Source organism: Silene latifolia, chromosome 9 (assembly GCF_048544455.1).
Source record: "Silene latifolia isolate original U9 population chromosome 9, ASM4854445v1, whole genome shotgun sequence".
NCBI lineage: Eukaryota > Viridiplantae > Streptophyta > Magnoliopsida > Caryophyllales > Caryophyllaceae > Silene > Silene latifolia.
This window is the reverse complement of record NC_133534.1, coordinates 23,795,751-23,806,384: the sequence shown is the minus strand read 5'-3', so window position 1 is coordinate 23,806,384 and position 10,634 is coordinate 23,795,751. Positions and strand designations below refer to the sequence as shown.

At 43.7% G+C, this 10,634-nt stretch overlaps 1 non-coding gene across 1 annotated transcript; it reads left to right on the top strand.

Annotated features, from left to right (window-relative positions):
• The first annotated feature begins 10,265 nt into the window (after positions 1–10,265).
• Positions 10,266–10,372, top strand: LOC141603683 (small nucleolar RNA R71). The gene has a single exon (XR_012525542.1). It is a non-coding gene; the product is annotated as a small nucleolar RNA R71 (small nucleolar RNA).
• The last annotated feature ends 262 nt before the right edge of the window (positions 10,373–10,634 follow it).

The window sequence follows — 10,634 nt, the reverse complement described above, 5'->3', positions numbered from 1 at the left end:
GTCAGGATTTTGAATTTTTGAGTCGGTTTTTGGTTCGGTGTCGATTTTGACTCCAGTTAGTGTCATTGTGACCCCGTCGTCATGCATTAAACACTCCAGGTACTTTTGAAAAGTTTTGAAATGTTTTATTTTCGAAATCGTTTTAAGTTTTCCGACGTATAGTTGTACAAAACTGTCGATCAAACACTGCAATTTCTAAGCATGTTGTAGTCCGATAATCATCGGGTGTTTGTTGGAGACTCGACAGATACTGGGTATCTACAGTGGTCTGTAGCGGGTCAAGGTCGAGTCGGGTAAAATAAAATAATATAAAAACTAGTGTGAAACGGTTTTACCTTACGATCCCGAGGCGGAGGGCAAAATCTCCACTTTCTCTTCCTTTTTCTCTCTTCCTCTCATCTCTCATGTTTGTGGATTTTGTGGGATTACAATAGGATAGGGTGAGATGGATAAGGTAGGGTGGAGTATATATATGGTGAGTGCGGTATATGTATACATGTATCGTATCTCGTATTATTATTTTTTTTATTTTTTTTTTATTTTTTTTTTATTATTATTATAAAAGGATGCACGCAACTTTCATTAAAAGAAAAATAAAAGTTTACATGAAATTGGTGGGGAGCCGAGAGACAATCTGGGCTCCCACACCCTTAGCAACATCAAAGCTAAGTCTAGTAAAAATGTAAGCGGCCACCCGAGCCCCGACATCCTGAGATACCGAGAATTTATGGATCCGCTTGAGCAAGGCAACAGCATCCGAACCCAGCTCCCCAAATGAAGAGAAAGAGAAGGGAAGGAAACAATAACCCGCTACCGCGCACAAATCCCCGTACTTAGCACACTTACGCTGAGCAGCATCAGCGACAACCCGGCCAGGCACAAAATCCGTCATCCCAGTCTGAGTCAAAGAAGAAGACCTTGTCAAGTCAACGCACACATCACGCCCTCTGTCCCAAGAATAAAGCAGCAAATCCGCAGGACGAAGAGAGCCACCATGCCCGTCAACCAACCCGATATCAACCTCCTTTCCCGCAGAAATACCAGATCTATAGCAGATGTCGAATAGAGTGTCACTGACGAGGTTATGCCGATGTTTAACGCCCACAGTACCAGTACAAGAAACAGCGTGGTCCCCAAAAACATCATCAGCAAAAACCCGATAGCAAGCAGGACAGGGCCTAGATACCGATAATAAAGGAACACCCAGACGACACCCAAGCACACTACGGTAAGTCCTTCCGTTCATAGTCTGACCCAACCCCGAGATAGGAACCGCACGCAACCAATCAGAGGAGTGGGAACCCTGCTGAGACTGCCACAAAGCAAGCTGACGTGGTGTCTGACACGTCTGTCATGTATCTGTCAAAAATAAACTAACTAAACTAACTATATAGCTAGGGAAGTCAGGTCGATCTCCACAGGGAGGCAAGATATTTGTAGAAGTCTGTCTATTTGGTCACGAATGAGGGGGTTGTTTGAATTGTTATCTAACTACGAGTTTTGAAGGAAAGAGAAATAAAGGCAAGAGCAATAAAAGCAGAGAAATAGGGATAAAACTATCAGATAGAGAGAGACATGTCAGGATTTTGGTTCACTACGGTAGTCCAGTGACTCGGCTGTAAATGACTCAGACGAATTAATGTAAGACGGATGTTAAAAGGTCCTTTCGGCCCACTTTCTATCCTAAAATACCGCTAACTTAACTTTCATTCTCGTCAGGGTAGTCTACTGTTCATAGCAGGCCTATTTAGTCCAATCTTTCGATCTAGGATTAATTTTAGCCAGATTAAAGGTTAACTCAGAAGTGTGCACTCAACTAAGTCGAATAAATACAATTAAATTGCTATGGTGACAGAGCCTTGTAATTAATTTATCTAATTCATTCACTACATCGTCACCTTCCTACCGCAGATCCCCTAATCCCAACATGAAAGGAGTTTAGCTACTCATGTCGCTAATTAAACTAACAGCAGATAGATTTCCAGCAGTAAACATTATGAAATAAACAATAAATTGCATAAAAGTAAATTAGGGCAGAAGAAATAAATAGAGCAAACAAGAAATTAAAGCAACAATGATTAATTATTAATAAGGAAAGAGAAAGGAATTACAATCCAAGCGAATCCGGCGTAAAGAACACACAATCCGAGTGAAAAATAATCCCAAAGTTTAGTTACAGAGAAGAGCAAAAGCAACGTAATAAAGTTTAAAGTAGAAAGTTTAGATAATCCAAAGATAGCTCAAAAGATGATAATAACCTAGTTAACGTAGGTTTAAATAGTAAAGTACTTAAGTTTTGCGAGATAAATCAACACGCGGGCTGTTTAGAAGCCCATAATGGCGAAACCACTCGATCGAGTGGATTAAAACCACTCGATCGAGCAAACACCTCAGCAAATCTACTCGATCGAGTAGAAAGTTACTAGATCGAGTAACCCATCTTTCTGCAAGATAAGGATCGAGTGGAAAACCACTCGATCGACCACTCTGGGACGTAAAAACAAGTCGATCGAGTGGTAGAACTGCTCGATCGAGTACTTTGTCTTCATTTCAGCTCAAGTCCACGCCTAAATGCCTCGTAATCCGTGCCATGACGCTTCCAAACGCAGTATCTCACTCTGGAAAATCCCGTCTCCTCTAAATGCATGCAAAAAGGACGAAAAAGAGTACGATTCCACTACTTTTGCGTTCATTTCTACAAAATGGACAAAACGAACCAAAGTAGCCAATTTGGGGCAAAATACTATAAAAACAGTATAAAAATGCATAGAAATACATGCTGAAATACACTAAAAAAGACTATATAAAAAGCACGTATCAAATCTCCCCAAACCGAACCTTTACTCGTCCTCGAGTAAGCTAAAATGCAACTAATGGAACGGAAATGATGACTCAGAGCTAGCTTAACTTGTCTACTTGAACCAATTTAATGCAACAAAAACTAACAGTTAAAGCTAAGCAGTCAATACGCAAACGAATTATAAGCTGTTCAGAAATATAGCCAACCTATCGACCTTGCAAGACCAACAAAATCGGACTCTCTCGTGGTCACTCTTCTCTCATGAAGCAAAGGGTGAATGTTATATGTAAAAGAGAGAAGAAAAGATAGTCACTCACCTAACTGCGACCTACATAGCATGCATGCAACAAAAATGAAAGACAATTCAAGTACTAATGCACACACTCCAACCAATAATGTCCGTCACAGTCGAGGGCTTACAAATAATATGGGAATAGTGAGGTTCAGGTGAGAAAGGCAAAACATGCTATGGAAATGTGGAGGTAAAAGCGTCAAGCTAGTTCCTAACAGGGCCATAATAAACCATCCGAATCTCAACTGACTGAAAACTAAGTACAAGTGCCCTTCATTTGGCACAAAGCTCACTAAACTCAAACACAATCTCCTCAAAAATATGGAATAAGAATGGAGGAGTCAGACGGTCACAAACTTTCCTTTTTAAACACCGTCTGAAATAACTAACTGAAACAAAACTATTCTTTTTTTTTTTTACTTTCTCTTTCTTTTTCTTCTCTTCTCACGTTCAGCTTTTCTTATTTTTTTTCTTTTTTTTTTTTCATTTTCACGTCTTTCTCTTTTTCTTTTTTTTTTCTTCTTTTTCAATTTTTTTTCTTTTCTTTTCCCTCCTTCCTCTATTTTCCAACAACTCCAAACACGGAAATACGGGCCAAAAAGCAATCGGGAAACTCATACCCAAAAGAACATACTAACTAGCTTGACTAGGCAGGCTTAATTTGGAATGTAGCTAATGGGTCAAAAAGGCAAATTTGGCTAATGTGGAGCTAAATGGGTGAAAAAATATAAAGAAAGGGAAATTTGCAAGCACCTCCCTGCATGTGACACCAACCACAAACTTGAATATGTGCATTTGACGAGAAATTGAATGTCATAAAAGTGCAAAAAAGATGAACATGCTATGCAAGGAGTACTACTCTCAATTCCTAATGAACTGGTCATGAATGTCACCAGTTATAAGGCTCTAAAACTCAGAATTTTCAAGTAGTTTGCCAATTTATCAGGTCAAGTCTAAACAGTCAGCTATATTTGAACAGAAACTCGTAGACTATGCGTATGACAAAGCTAATAACTATCAATAAAGTGCAAGGCTCAAGTAAAACGACAAGTTATAGTGCATTATCATCATGGAAATCTACCGTTCCGACTCAACCTATATGCAAAAGTAAACGTGAATAATTTTTGAATTTTTGAAAATTTTCTAATTTTTGGATTTTGATGAAAATAAACAACAATGCAAAGCTGAAAAATAAACGTGAATACAAAATCAGATGCAAATGCAGACTCAAAAAGGATGCAATACCCTCCCCAAACCAAAACGGACAACGCCCTAGTTGTCCTCCAGCATACACCAGCAGATATATACAGGGGAACGGAAATATACAACCAATGAATAAAAACAATAAATATAAAGCAGACAAAATAAAAGAGTAAGAAAAACATACAAAACACGAACTTCCCCAAACCAGCCAGAAAACTGGGGAAGTGAGTAGACCAGTAGCTACTCGTCATCGTCGTCGTCGCCATCACTGTCACGGATGTCCTCCACCCTGAACTCCGGGTCTCTCTCCTCCTCTGCTCCTCAGCGCGAGCTCTCTCCACTGCCACCTCTGGGTCCTCGTCCTCCTCCTCGTCAGACACCGGGTACCCCTCAGGTGGGTACCGGAAGAAGGAAGGGTGTGGCCAACACTTTGGGATCGGACGGTGTCGCCGCAAGTGGTACTCGTATAGAGGGTGTAAAGCAAGAGCCAAATCCCTCTCCATACGAGCCTGACGCTCTGCAACCTCAAGCAACAAACCGTAAACGGCGCCCCCTTGGTCTAGGACCGCAGGCGCCACAAAGGGAGGAGGTGGTACGAAAGTAGCCGGTAGGTCCGGCTGAGTCTGGGTCTGGTCAGTGGCTGTAGGAGTAGGAGTGGTAGTAGTAGTGGGAGTAGGGGTCGGTACGGGAGTAGCCGTGGAAAGCTGAGCACTCCCTGAAGGTATAGACCCCTCTCCGGTCTCAAGACGCCGCTTCTTGGCGGCGGGTGCATGAGGAGGTGGTCGGCGTGGAAGTTGAAGGTCAGGCAGTGGTGGCAGGCGGGCTCCCCTAGCAACAGTAGGAAGGGGTTCTAGACGGGGGAGAGTCTCACAAGGTAAGTCTACAGACAGGAAGCCGTCTATCTTCCATGTCTGGTAGTCTGGGGTAAGCCAATGCTGAGAAAGCATGGCATCAAGACTCAGTAGCCTCTCTCCCTGGAGGTACTGCAAGTCACGAGGCCAAACGGGGATGAGGGAACGGACAAGAATGGTGACTATGCCACCGCAGGCAATGGTTCCCGTCTCCTTCTTCCCCTGGCTCTGAAGGTACTGGGCGGTCAAGTAAGCTATGTTGAGGGTAAAGGGACCCTCACAGTCAATGTTCAGGTAACCGCCCAAGATGGAGAGCTCGGTGTTTGTGATGTTATTCGGCTCCTTTCGGCCGAAAATAGTGCTCCCCATCAATCTAATAAAACAACGGACAGCGGGGAGGTGGACCTGTTGGAGCTTTCGCTCCTGAAAAGTGGTGTGGGCCAGGGCTCTCCAGAGCTGACGGTAGACCCTCCTAGGGGCGGCAATCGCGCCCGTAGAGGTAAGGCCAAGTAACCTACCAAAATCCCCTAAGGGCATCGGAAAAGTCCGGTTAAACAACCGGAAGGACACTGAATAACTATCGGGGTCAGCATTGTGTGCCCCTGAGGAGAAGGTAAAGGAGCTGAGAAACTCGAGGCTCAGCTCCAGAAAAGTGCGGCCGCTCATAGTGATGAGCCCGGCCATCCCCTTGGCCCGCAGTAAGTCACAAACCGACTCGTAAATGCCGAGTCTCACAAGTGCCGTTTTCTCTAGAAAACGGGAAGGAACATGCACACAGCCTAGCAGGTTATAAAATTTCGTACGATGTAAAGCGTTAACAAAATGTACCTGCGGATAATCTGGGTGAGAGTCGAGGGAAGTGTCCCCTCGGACTGTGACTGTGCCAGAAGTAGGAGCAGCAGCTAAAGCAGAAGTAGAAGTGGCTGGAGCTGGAGCTGGCGTAGAACAGGACTGTCTACGACCCCGGCCTCTGGAACCCGAAGTAGTAGCCCGTCCAGAGACGGTGTGAGGGACCAGGGCTGCTCTAAAAGCAGTTGCGGCTGCTGGCGAGTCCACCACAGGAGTAAAAGCAGTGGGTGGTGTAGGAGTAGTGGTTGTTATGGCCACCACTAAAGAAGAACTAGCAGCAGTGCTAGCAGCGGTGGTGACCATAGAGGAAGTGGCAGCCTGAACTGAGCTAGCGGCAGAGCTAGCTGGAGCAAAAACTGTACCCGCAGCTGAAACTAGGAACACTGGGGCTGCGGTAGTCACTAAAGTGGAGACAGTGGCAGCAGCAGGGGCCACTGTCTCAGACAGAGACGGACTAGAGGTGGAGCTGGTAGAAGGTAAAGTGCTAGAATTCAACCTGTATACAGAGGGTAGGGGGCATGATAAGATAACAACTGCTAATAGTGGCTAAAACAGCATGAAAACCAGCATATGACAGCATGTGAATCCCCTATCAGTCGAAAATTTCGACTTACAACATATAATTCCCAACAACCCTCAAAACTTTTGAGTCACGGTAGGCAAACAATGATAGGGAACGGGGATAGCAGTTAACAACAGTAGCAAGTAACAACAACTGAGGTTAAATAAGGCAAGGCAGCATATAACCCGCCTGACAGTCGAAAAATTCGACTTAAACAGCCCTAATCGCGAGATTTTGCACAAAATTCGAATTGAAGCATGTTAAGAAGCGACAGGGGTGTGATAACAGTCTAAAACAGCAGCAATTAAGCGACAAGGAAGCTAATTAGACAAATTACAGCAATGAGAACCATGATGACAGTCGAAAATTTCGACTGTCCTGAACCCATATCGCAAAATCGTGTAAAATTCGAATTAATCATGCAACAATAGTGAGGAAGGGGGATTGTTCATCAAGCAAGACAAGTAAGGGCAAACAAAGGCAATTAAAGTCGAAAAAAACCGATTATTTCAAAATTTCGAACCCTAATTCCAAAATTCCTCATAAAAATTCAAAAAAAACGAAATTAAAATGCAATGAGGAAGTAGAAATCACTTACTTGATGGGAATAGACCTACAATATGCAATTAATCTTCAAGAAACAAGCAAAACAAGCGATTTTTTCGAGCTCAAAACCGCGAACCCTAACCCCTCTTTAATACCGTGAAAATGAGCACAATTAAAGGCGAAATTATGGGGCTATGAGAGATTAATTAGCAAGCAAAGGATTGTAGGTGGCGGATTTGGAGATTGGACAAGAAAAATTGGGGATTTGGGGATGAATTTGATCGCAAATAGGGTAGAGTAGACAAAATAAAGGGGATAAATGAAATTAGAAATCAAAACATAAGAGTTTAAGGAAAACTCCCTGCGTCCCTTTTGCATTTCCACTCGATCGAGTGGTTTTAAACTACTCGATCGAGGACTTCGATGATCCAGCTGCTCGATCGAGTAGAATTCTACTCGATCGAAAAATCCCCTTTATTGCTTTACTCGATCGACTGGAAAAAGTGCTCGATCGACCATATTTTCACTCGATCGAGTACTTTTTGTACTCGATCGAGCTCTTTTCTCGCGTAAGTTCTTCAATTTCGTCATTTCTTCCCTTGGAATGCGTAAAACTTCCCCAAACCTGCATAAAAACACGTGCAAAAATATCCCTAAATACCAAATACGCATAAGAACAGTCTATAGTCTTAAATCTACGCTAAAAACTGTCTATAAACTAATTGTCCTAATAAAAGCAATAAAACAAATTCAACGGAGAATTCAAAAAAAAATATCTATTACAAAGTGTTACAAGGGGCATTTCCCCGTTTAATTCCCAATGCAATTCAGTAACCCCTTGAAGGGCTCCTGACTGGAGGACGTCATCTCAGCAACGTTGATTGTCCTCTTCAGCTTCCATGAGCATGAATTATCATTTGAAACGGTAGGAGGGGAGTAGTTCACATCCACATAGGCGCGAACTTTCCTCATCCTTGCTCCTCTATCACCATCTTTAGCATCCATACTTCCAATTTGATTGACAGCAGTTGCACAACACCCTTTGACAGCTCCTTCATTGCATTCATCTGTACCTGCAGCAAGGAAAACAGACGAACTTTCCTCCTTTTTGCTCTCAGTCTGAGGCGGAGGGGTAACAATTGCAGCACAATGCTCCAAATTTTCAACTGGGGTGTCAATAATAGGGTCAATAGAAGAGAGAGCATTGCAAGGCTGAGCTTGCATGGGAGCCCTCCGGGACTTAGACTGATGAAAAATCAGCTCCTCATCCCCTACCTGAAAGGTCAAAGTCTTCCCCCCGACGTCGATAACTGCACGAGCAGTAGACAAAAATGGTCTCCCTAAAATAATAGGGGTGTATGCATCTTCGGGGATGTCTAAGACAACGAAATCAACGGGAATAAAGAACCTCCCGATCCTCACAGGTACGTCTTCTACTATACCTAGTGGTCGTGATATACTACGGTCGACCATCTGGACTGTCATATTGGTGCAACTCAGCTTTGTCAAACCAAGTCTCTTAGCCAGAGACAGCGGTAAGACATTCACGCTAGCGCCTAAATCGCATAGCGCATTATCAATCAAATAGTTACCGATATGACACGGAATTGAAAAACTACCCGGGTCTGACTGCTTAGGAGGTAACTTATTTTGGAATAGGGCTGACCCACCTCAGTCAAAGCTACGGTCTCACTATCACTAATACTCCTCTTACACGATAAAATTTCTTTCATAAACTTAAGATAAGAGGGTACCTTTGTCAGCAACTCGGTGAATGGCACAGTAACTTCCAAGCTTTTCAGAAGTTCGACAAATTTGCCGAATTGTTGATTGGCCTTTGTATTCGGCAGACGCCTCGGGAAGGGAACCGTGATAGGTATCTCGAGTCCCTTGTTTCTCTCTTCCAATGTGTCTATCGGTGCAAGCTCTGTATCCTTTGGACGCTTCTTACCTCTCGAACGAGGTCTTTCCGGTGATTTATCGCTTAAACGAGCACTAGCAGGCTCTCGGATAAGCTTCTCGTCATCAAAACTACTCGATCGACCAATATACCCATTCGATCGAGTAGAATCTTCAATAATATCACTCGATCGAGTGAAATGTTCACTCGATCGAGCAAATCCATTTTGCTCTTCACTCGATCGAGCAGATAAACTACTCGATCGACCAGTACCATTTCCTTGATCACTCGATCGAGCACTTTCTTCCCCAAATCTGCTCGATCGACCACCTGAAACCAATCGATCGAGCACTTGCTTTGCCGTGAGCTCATTTTCTTCGCCATAACACTGTTCACCATCAGTTACAGCTCTCCTCGGGTCTGATTTCTGCATTTCCGGTCCCTCATATGAACGACCGCTTCTCAGATTGATGAAATTTACCGTCTCGTATGGATTCTTCTTATTTTGAGTCGGTAATTGACCCTGCTTTCTTGTGGACTGATTAGTGGCTAATTGGGCAACTTGAGTTTCAAGTGCCTTTATGGACGCATCTTTCTGTTGATCACTCAATTGCCACTGTTTCGTGAAGGCTTGCAACATAGACTTAAGCTCACCAATTTCACTCACCCCCCCGGAAGATGATGCACCATGGTTAGGAGGAGTGAAGGAATGAGGCTTTTGAAAGCCTTGTTGACTCTTATGTGGAGGAACATAAGGCTGTTGCTGGTGCGGAGGAGGTGTAGGATTGAGCACGTTTTGACTGATCCACCTCAAATTGGGATGGACTGCCCCTTGATTATTATAATAGGAACCTCCTTCTTGCCTATACTGCTGAAAGGCAAGGACTTGTTCCTTCTCTACAAGACAGCCAACAGCAGTGTGGTCATCATTACCCCCACATCTCTCACATGAAACGGTCTCTCCTCTAGTAAGAACATGGACCGTCTAAGGCTCCCCAGCAGCTTGTAACTCCAACTTGTCAAATCTAGCATTCATGGTCTCCAGCTGAGCCAAAACCTGCTTATCAACTGCATGAACTGTTCTAATCCCATCCCTCGGGTTACCATACTCATCACTATGATTAGCCATCTCTTCAATAAGAGACCACCCCTTATCATCATCGGTGTTCTCCTGAAATCTCCCACTAGATGCCGCATCAAGTATGGCTCTGTGGTCATCATACAACCCATTGTAGAACTGATTAGCTAGAAACCATGGGTCAAAACCATGGTGAGGAATAGACCTCACCAACTTCTTAAATCGCGACCATGCTTCATAGAAGCTTTCATCGGGAGCCTGTCTGAAACTGGTAATCTTGGCCCTCAGCAGGTTGGTGCGTTGCGGAGGGAAATATCTCTTGTAAAATGCAAGAGCAAGAGATTCCCAATCTGTAACCCCAACAGCTGTGCGGTCCAAGTCAGTCAGCCACTCCCTGGCTGAGTCAGCTAAAGAGAAAGGAAATAAAACTTCCTTAATCTTATCTTGAGTTACCCCCTTAGTGGCGGGGATAGTAGAACAGTAATCGGTAAAGGTCTCCATATGCTTCCTCGGATCTTCACCTGCCACACCTCTATAAATATTTCTCTCCACC